Source organism: Elaeis guineensis, chromosome 11 (assembly GCF_000442705.2).
Source record: "Elaeis guineensis isolate ETL-2024a chromosome 11, EG11, whole genome shotgun sequence".
Classification (NCBI taxonomy): Eukaryota; Viridiplantae; Streptophyta; class Magnoliopsida; order Arecales; family Arecaceae; genus Elaeis; species Elaeis guineensis.
In genome coordinates, this window is record NC_026003.2 from 102,831,425 (window position 1) to 102,841,297 (window position 9,873).

The 9,873-nt window shown below is 35.3% G+C and overlaps 1 pseudogene; it reads left to right on the forward strand.

Annotated features, from left to right (window-relative positions):
- Positions 1-723: 723 nt before the first annotated feature.
- Positions 724-9,479, forward strand: LOC140852407 (uncharacterized; annotated as a pseudogene).
- The last annotated feature ends 394 nt before the right edge of the window (positions 9,480-9,873 follow it).

Below are 9,873 nucleotides of genomic sequence, written 5' to 3' on the forward strand. Positions count from 1 at the left end.
TTGCCGGAGTAGGCCAGAAGGGGAAGGCGGTCGTGGCGTGATGGAGTTGGGAAGAAGGGATCTTACTGGAGTCGTTTTTAGATTGGTAAGGGTGATGGAGCTAGTGCCACCTTGAGTGAGGTTAGGCGGTGAAGCTACCGTAGTGGTGGATCCCTCCTCCCATACTCCCCTCCCTATCCTGTATTGCTGTATTGCTTTTTGCTTGCCCTCCTGGCTCTCCTCCTCTACCGTCGACGATGACCTATACCCACATCCTCACCCCCCTCCTCCTCAGTAATGACCCAGTCCCCCAATCCCGTCACCACTGTATGATGCCATCATGGGTATTCTCAACATCCCCTACCTCTCCTTCCATGCCCTCAGCCTCTTCCCTAATCCTCCTCCTCCTTCGAGCTCTCGTCCTCTGGTTAGATCATGTCCTCACCCTTGTCATTGCCCACCGAGCATCGAGAATCAAGGTTGAGGAGGGAGTAGGGCGTTGATAAAATATCTCTATAATTCCATATAATTAGCAAACTTCTACTCATTTTACTATAAAAATGATTCTGAAGTTTGAGATATTTGCCGTATCAACTATGCATGTAACCAGCTAAAATCGATTGCTGATTAATAAATCCAAATTGTTCATACTGAACCAGATGGCAAGGATAGGGCAGCAATGAATGGGTAAAAATGCATTTTAGAGTATGGTAGCAAAACCCATGAATGAATGGCTTTCAGGACATGAGACCATGGGATATCTTTCCAAAGGTCATCAAGACGCCATGCGAAAGTCCCTTCACACGTCTGGTGTTTTCGCTGCTTTTATTTTTTGCATGTTCACTGAAACACTTGGGTCGAACATCTATTGGGCGTCTGTTCTGTTTCATCCTTCTAGTTGGTGTTCCGCTTCGGTATTCCAATCAATGGCTACTACCGGTGACCACCTCCCTTGCTCCTTTGCGATTCAAGACCCTCTCCTTAGTGGTAGGCCATGTCTGGTCCTCATGCCAGTGCCCCATGCTCCACCGGTGGGGGAAGGATGTGATCATGGAAGCGGTGGTGCAGGGCCACTGCAGCCATTGTGGCAAACCCGCAAAATCACGTAGGAGGAGATTGGAGATCTTCAAAACCTTTTTCCAGATGTCCTTTTATTGCCGGAAAAGAAGATGGAGATGGTAGCCAAAAATACGAGGCGCCGAGTTCCATTCAATCTGGTGGCCAAGGCATTCAAAGAGAAAGGCAAATTGGAATGTGATCAGCAAGCCACGGATGCTAGCCACTAGGAAGCGGGTCCTTGGGCAAGCTCCCAAAGGGGAGGCAAAGACGAAGATGAACGATTTGACTCGATCCATTCCATTGCTTCCTCAATTGAACTCGAAGGGTCGGGAGAAGCCATCCAATGTGGCTAAGCACCACGTCCCTGATCGAGTGACTACCAACCCTAATGTGAGTCCATTCGGCGGGGGAAATACTTTCAGGTTCCTATCAGGATCGGGCACAATTGTGGAAGGCCACCATTGGGCTCCACCTCATATGTCAGTAGAATAACCTAAATGAAAGCTAAGATAAGAAGAAATGCGTAATCTTGTTTTTTTGCTCTCGTTTGGTGGTTTTCTTGGTTTCTTTGATAGATTTCGTTAATCGTCTCAATGCTGAGAGGAAAGGTATGGCTGTCATGAATCCGTGGTCCTATAAGAGGTAATGAAGAAGTTCCAATGATAAATAAAAACTTTTTTCTTCGTTGATGGATTGATCTGATGCATTGGAATGGTAATATAGGAGCTATATTATGATCGTTAGAATCTCATCTATTATAGAATCTTAGATATTACAACTGCCATATATTGCATGCAGAATCTCGATATATTAGTAAGTAATAGCATTTTGGATATCTATATAGTGTACGCCGAATCTTGATATGCCAATCTATATCCTTCCAAAGATCATGAGATCCGGTTGTCGTATTCACATTTAGTATATGTATCAAATTATGAGATTTTGTTGTTGTATTCTACTATATCTAATCCTAAAATCAAGAAGTTTAACTTGTATATAAAGCTTATTAGTACCATGAACATGCAAGTAATTCAAATCTCATTTTCAATACAAACTTTTGGAGCAACAAGTATGGATTTTTGCAGCATGACCTTTCCAAGGTTGATCTTGTGCTCCCAGCTCATGGGAATGAGTTTGTCCTTGAGGGTTCTGATCTCTTGGATCAATCTCTTAAGGAACTTCAAAATAAAATTTAGAAAAAAAAACTGGCAAAAGTTTTTTTTTTTTTTTTTTGAATTGGTTATTGAAATAGAAAACTAAGATGCTGCATTTGGACTCCCAGAACTGTTCTCTTTTTCTTCCGCTTGTTTTTATCGGATTCATCACGGCAATGGCGAAGCCCACTCGACTGGAAAACCCTACATTTTCTAGAATCCAGGGAGCTGCTGCTTCTTCTTCCCCTCTCACCACTGTCATTAAAGCGGCCAAACCTCCACCTTCATCACCTACTTCTCGTGACGATGAGTAGCCTCCCTCATCTCATAGGGCAGGTTTCTCTGGCAACATATCACTGGAACTTGGACCCACAAGACCTCCCTCATGGGACGTAAATTCCCCCGGGGACTGACGACAGAGGTGGAAGGAGGGCCCTTGGAGGTCGTGATACCTGCATTCGAGGCGTATCGACTTATGATGGCATATGGGAAATGATGTCTTCTGGTCTGAGATGGATGCGCATAAGATCTCTTAGCCACCGACTACATGGAGTTCATCTTTCTCCAGCGGAAAGACAGACATGGGAGCAGATGCCAGTAAGATGAACAGCTTCATGATACTCCCGGGGGAAGTGCTTATGGAATCTGAGGTTGATGGGACTGAGAATGGAAGACAAGGAGTACTACAATGGGAGCTTGATAGAAGCACAAAGAAAAAGCAGGGCAAGGCATGCCCATTCTGAAGTGCTCTTCTTCCAACAGTGCAGACAAGTGAGCTGGAATTTTTTCTTCTCACTTTCATACTTAATTTTATATACTACATTTTCTTTGTGTTTGTGGCAGTTGCCTGAAGATTCTTTGTTAATTTGAATCTGTACTAGCACAAAATACTCGGTAAAATCTGAATTACTACTGAGATGAAAATGAGTGAATTAAGTAGGTAGTTGTGTTTTGTACTAGTTGTAAGATAAAATATGCTAGATTCTTATTAGAGTTCAGGACTCTTATATCATATAGTTTTCTCTTTGGATACCGTTTACGGAAGTACTTCTTATGGTAGAATAGATTCTTGGTTGTTAAAGTTTTATGTTGCATTTTCTTGTTCTTTTGGATGAATCAGCTAGATATTTGAAAATCTGCTTTCCTGAAAAAAAATCACATATAAATGAATTGCTTGTCAAAACAAATTACCATTAGGGGACGTTTGGTATGCATAATCCACTCGGGGTCAAGAGAGATATGGATGGAGATGATGAGATTACTATATTTAGTTGCATCATGGTGATCCTATATGACAGTGATTTCAAATCATCCCCTCTTCAAATCACCGTCCAATGCAGTGATAAACAATCTACTCTTGAGGACGGGTATCCAACATCACTCTATTACGATGATTTTATATTAAAATACGTTAACTAAAATATCCTCGCAATCGAAATTTTCGAAAAGAGAAAATCATTTTTTTAGTTACGATATTTTTTTCCACATGTATGGGGTCGGTACTTGAGGAGTCTGCTCCACGGAAGAGAAGTAACGCATGCTGATACTTGGGGCGTCATCTCCATGAAAGAGAAAGAAATCCTTCTTTCTCTTACTGTCTGATTAAAAAGAGGAAAAGTTTATTGGTTTTGTTCTAAACTTTTTTCTACCCCAATTCTCAATCCCAACTCCCAAAGCAGCATAATTCGAAGTGGCATTTCCTCAACCCAATCACGGGGCTTTCCTTTTGTTCCATCTCTTCTTATCATTTTTTCTTTTTGATTTCTATATGAAGTTTATGTTTCTAGTTATATCTAGTTAAATACTATATATTTTTTTAATCTTCGGTCCATAACTAAAGTATCATTTTTTAAATAAATATTATAGTTAGTCAATTTGTTTAGTAGATAACATAAAAAAATTCATTTGAGATATATCGGAGGTATTTTTGGTATTATGTAGTCGGTAATGTTGAATTCCCGTAGCATACCAAATAAGTTACTTGTATACATCTAGAGATCTTTAATCACTACACTATAGCAAACCAAACATAGTGATCTTAGATCACTAGAGATTAGATCATCTTAGGATTTGGATCATTAGGATCTTGGATCACCATGGTGATCCAAGTTGAGTCACCAAACCCCCCTTTAGCTTTTCTGTCAAATGAATGATATCTTGCTTTGACTAACTATACTACTTTTGGATTTAGACTTTGGCAACAGTGATTCTGCATGGGGACATAAGAGTTCCCCCCTCCTTCCTATAGAGCAGCTAATATATACAATTAAAAGTAGCTCTTTTTATCTGGGGGGCTTTTGATATTCTAGTTTTCAGATATGGGTATTATTCATGAGGAAAGATGGATGCCATTTTCGTAGAATCAGGAAGTGGTTCAGGGTTCCGTGGATCTGATGAAGCCCTTTTACATGATAATTTATATTCTCTCTGATTTCTGTTCTTTGCAAGGGGACACTGAAGTTTGGGGCCTGGGGTGCATTGACAGCTTAGATAGTTGCTTGTTTGACCTTCCCTGAATGCTTATTTCTTGTACAAATGTTAGATGAGAACATGACGTGGCACCAGAAAAAAAAAAATCTCAAGAAAGCAAATGGAAAAAGAAAATAAAATAAAAAAATAAAGAAATCAAGGGAAAGAAAAATAATCCATTTTAGGATTTTCAATTTGTTGTCATTCCAAGCTACTCCTTCAATACAATAGAAGTTTTTAAATAGACTTTTAAATAAGATAGAAACAAGACAAAATCTCTTTAAGATGGAAACAAATTTTTTTTCGCAATATGAAAACAAGATAAAATCTCTCAAATAAGATGGAAATGAAACAAAATCTCTCTATGATGGAAAGAAGATAAAATCTCTCATATATCTCTCAATTATTCAAAATCCCACAATTCTTAAATTACGACGTCTCTATCTAAAATAAGTGCAGAATTTCTGATTCACATTATTTCCTCCCAGCTAGAAAGAACTAACCTCTGGCAAGAACTTGCTGTGTAACTCATCCTCATGAACCCAAGTAGTATCATAATCTGATCGGTCCTGCTATTTAACTAAAAATCTTTGAAATCCATCTTGAGCAGAAGAAATAATCTCATCAATAATAATGTACTCAATACGGTCTGATGATCACGATGGTAGTGAAGGAAGAACTATGACCGGCACTAAAGATGAAGTAGTGCAACTGGTAGGAACATCTTCATGCATAGTAGGAAGCTTTAATGTGCCCCAATAAGAAAATAAATCCATAATACTAAAAATTAACTAAATTTTAAATTAGAATGTAGCTCTAAATAATAAGCACTAGGTCCAAGTTTACATAAGAAGTGAAAGGGATCAGTAGCTCGAGCATGCAATTTCTTGAATGAATGTTTAGGATAATATTCTGGATGAATACGAGCCATCACACAATCTCCATCAGTAAATTCTATATTCTTATCATGAGCATGAATAGCAAGTTTATATTTTTCAATGCTCGTAACAATCTTTCACCAAATATCAACATGAATGTCATGAATATATTGAGCAAAAGAGATGGCAAGCTCAGAAATATGATTATCTATAGGTAAAAGAATAAGATCAATGGGTTAACGGGGATTAAAGCTACGAATAATTTCAAAAAGATTCTTGCCAGTAGACCATTTCACTAAGCTATTATAGGAAAAAATGATAAGAATCAAAAATTTCATACTTATTTTAGGTGGAGACATCGTAATTTAGGAATTATGAGATTTTGAATAATGGAGAGATATTTGAGAGATTTTATCTTATTTCTATTTTAAAGAGATTTTATCTTATTTTCATATTGAGAGAAAATATTATTTCTATCTTAGAAAGATTTTTTTTATTTTTATCTTATTTGAGAGATTTTATATTGTTTTCATATTGAAAGAGATTCTATCTTGTCTTCATTTTAGAGAGATTTTATCTTATTTTTATTTTATTTGAGAGTCTATTTAAAAACTCCTATTGTATTGAAGGGATAGCTTGGGATGACAAATTGAAAATTTTAAACTGTGATGTTTTTTTTTTCTCTTGATTTCTTAATTTTTTTTATTTTATTTTCCTTTTCTATTTGCTTTCTTAATTTTTTTTTTGATCTAGGGAAGTATGAAATAAAAGAAAGCATCTAAGCAATTGTAGAAGTTACCAATAATTTAAAAAAGTCACAAAGTTCAATGAAAGAACCATAACTTATATGAGACGAGATAAATTACCTTAAATAGATTTGCACAGTATGCAAAAAATGATCTAACAGTGCTCTGATACCAAATCGATGTGGCACCAAAAAAAAACTCAGAAAAGCAAATAAGAAAGAAAAATAAAATGAAAGAAAAATAAAAAAATCAAGAGAAAGAAAAATATCCCACTTTAGGATTTTTAATTTTTTATTTCAAGCTGCCTCTTCAATACAATAGGAGTCTTTACATAGACTTTCAAATAAGATAAAAATAAGATAAAATTTTTCTAAGATGAAAATTAGATAAAATCTCTCTCAATATAGAAATAAGATAAAATCTCTTTAAGATGGAAATATTTTTTTTTCTCAATATGAAAACAAGATAAAATCTCTCAAATAAGATGCAAACAAGATAAAATCTCTCTAAGATGGAAACAAGATGAATCTCTTAAATATCTTTCAAATATTCAAAATCCCATAATTCCTAAATTACGATATCTTTGCCTAAAATAAGTGTAGAATTTTTGATTCTCATCATTTTTTTCTAGCTCGAAAGAACTCGTTTCTGACAAGAAATTATGGTATAACTGATCCTCATAAACCTAAGTAGCATTTGAATCTAGCCGGTCCAGTCATTTAATCAAAAATCTTTAAAATCCACCATGAATAGAAGAAACAATCTCATCAATGATACTACGCTCAATATAGTCTAGTGACGACGATAGAAGTGAAGGAAGAACTGGGACTGGTGCTGAAGATGAAGTAATGCAATTGGTAAGAATACCTACACACACAGTAGGATGCTCAAATATGCCCCGATAAGGAAACAAGTCTCCAATATTAAAAACTAGACTAAATTTTAAATCAAAAGGTAACTCTAAATTGTAAGCATTGGATCAAAGTTTACGAAGGATGCAACGGGGACTAATAGCTCAAGTATGCAATTTCTTGGACTAATATTTGGGATAACATTCTAGACAAATACGAGCCATCATATAGTTATCCTCATTAAACTCCACATTCCTATAATGAGCATCGGTAGGAAGTTTATATTTTTTGATGTTCTTTGCAATCTTTCGTTGAATATCGGCATGAGTGTCATGAATATATTGAGCAAAAGAGTTGACAGTGATTATCTAGAGGTAAAGGAGCAAGGTCAATGGATTGATGAGGATTAAAGTAATAAACAATTTCAAAAAGGCTCTTGCCAGTAGACCAATTTACTAAGCTGTTATAGGTAAAAATGATGAGAATCAAAAATTTTGCACTTATTTTAGCCAAAGATGTCATAATTTAAAAATTATAAGATTTTGAATAATTGAGAGATATTTGAGAGATTTTATCTTGTTTCAATATTGAGAAAAAATCTTGCTTCCATCTTAGAAAGATTTTATTTATTTCTATGTTATTTGAGAGATTTTTTCTTATTTCCATATTGAGAGAGATTTTATCTTATTTTTATCCAAGAGAGATTTTATTTTATTTTCATCTTATTAGTCCATTTAAAGACTCCTATTGTATTGAAGGGGCAATTTAGAACGACAAATTGAAAACCCTAAAGTGGACTATTTTTTTCTCTCTTGATTTCTTTATTTTTCTTTCATGTTATTTTTCTTTCCTATTTGCTTTCTTGAGTTTTTTTTTAGGGGGAGGGTTTGGGAAAACATAAAATAAAAAAGAGGATCTAAGCAATCGTAGAAGCTATCCACAATTTGAAGAAGTTATAAGGTTCAATACCTTATATAAGATGAGATTAATTATCTCAAATTGATTTGCATTGTGCATAGAAAGTGATCTGACAAGGCTCTGATACCAAATTGATGTGATACCCCCAAAAAAAAACTCAAAAAATCAAATAAAAAAGAAAAATAAAATGAAAGAAAAATAAAGAAATCAAGAGAAAGAAAAATAGTCTATTTTAAGATTTTTAATTTGTCATTCCAAGCTGCCCTTCAATACAATAGAAGTCTTTCAATAGATTCCCAAATAAGTTGAAAATAAGATAAAATCTCTCTAAGATGGAAACAAGATAAAATCTCTCTCAATATAGAAACAAGATAAAATCTCTCAGATAAGATAGAAACAAAATAAAATTTCTCTAAAATGGAAACAAGATCTTCTCTCAATATAGAAACCAGATAAAATCTAAATGAAAACAATCTAAAATCTATAAAAATAAGATAAAATTTCTCAAATATCTCTTAATTATTTAAAATCTCATAATTTCTAAATTACGATGTCTCCGTGCAAATTCTTGATTCTCATCAGAACAACTTCTTATGAATTCCATTTGTACAAATTAATAGGAAGCACCAAGTCTGCAAGATCGTATTTTAATTCATCATCTATGCAAAGATTTTTTTTTTTTTTTTTTTTTTAAATCTAGATGTACACTGCCCAGTAGACTGCTGTTCTACCTTAATGAATTCAATGCCCTATTTAGTTTTCATTCTTGTAGATGGCCGAGAGGATAAACCAGGAATTGCCATATGGACTACTTTTTATAGAAAATTTCAGTTTATAGATTTTGGCTCTTATTGTTTTGTCCTTCCCAGTTGCTATTCATTTTGCTGTTGATTCTCTTGGTGGATTGAAATATTCTTGATTTTTATATTACTGTAGCAATTAATACTAATAAATCCAGAATATGCCGGAGCTGCAAGTCACCAAATGCAAACAAGGATAAGGAAAAGGTAGTGGATTTGTCACGATCAAAATGCCTCCTCCAAACAATTAAATTGACATCCAACAAGCAGCCCAAGAAAGAAACAATGAGCTCACTTATTTCAGATGGCCTAAGGAACTCTTCAGCTGGGGCAGAGAGTCATCTAAGGTTGCAAGCAGAAGAATAACTGATGCTTCCTCGGTAAAAGGTACACACCTGAGGTTGGAATCATTCAGAGAAGAAAAAGCATTAGGTGAGCAAGAAGATTGAGGAAAGTTAAGTTCAACAGCATCATTTGCCCTCCCCCAACATATTTATGGTCGTAAGGTTACTTCTGTCTCTTCATGGAGAATGTGTTAATTTATTCCAGCAGGCTTACTTCGGGGGCTCAGGTGATAATTCAATCTAGAACACCATGCAATGACAGTAGAGATGGATCTGTTTGATAGGTGGAGTGTCCTCATGCACACTCTAGATAGCTTTGTAGAGGAGACCTGGTTTGTGATTTTCAACATGATTGTAAGTGCATTTTAGGTCAATTTATAGAGTACTAGGTAGTTTTAGATCATTTTCATGGTAGACAAAGTTGAATAGTACCTAACTGGTGTCTTTCTGACAACCACTGTTTTGTTCACAATTTTTTGTTTTTTGTAAACTGCCTCTAGAATGTATCCTTTGTTTACCTAATCGATAACCATTAAGCCTTCTCCCATCTAATAATTGTCAACTTTATGGATCCTTTCTTTGCAAATTAATTATTTCAAGAAAGGCCTTTATCAAGAATAGTATATGTTTGGACTGGCACAAAGTTCATGGGATGCCCGGATTGTCAGGTGAACA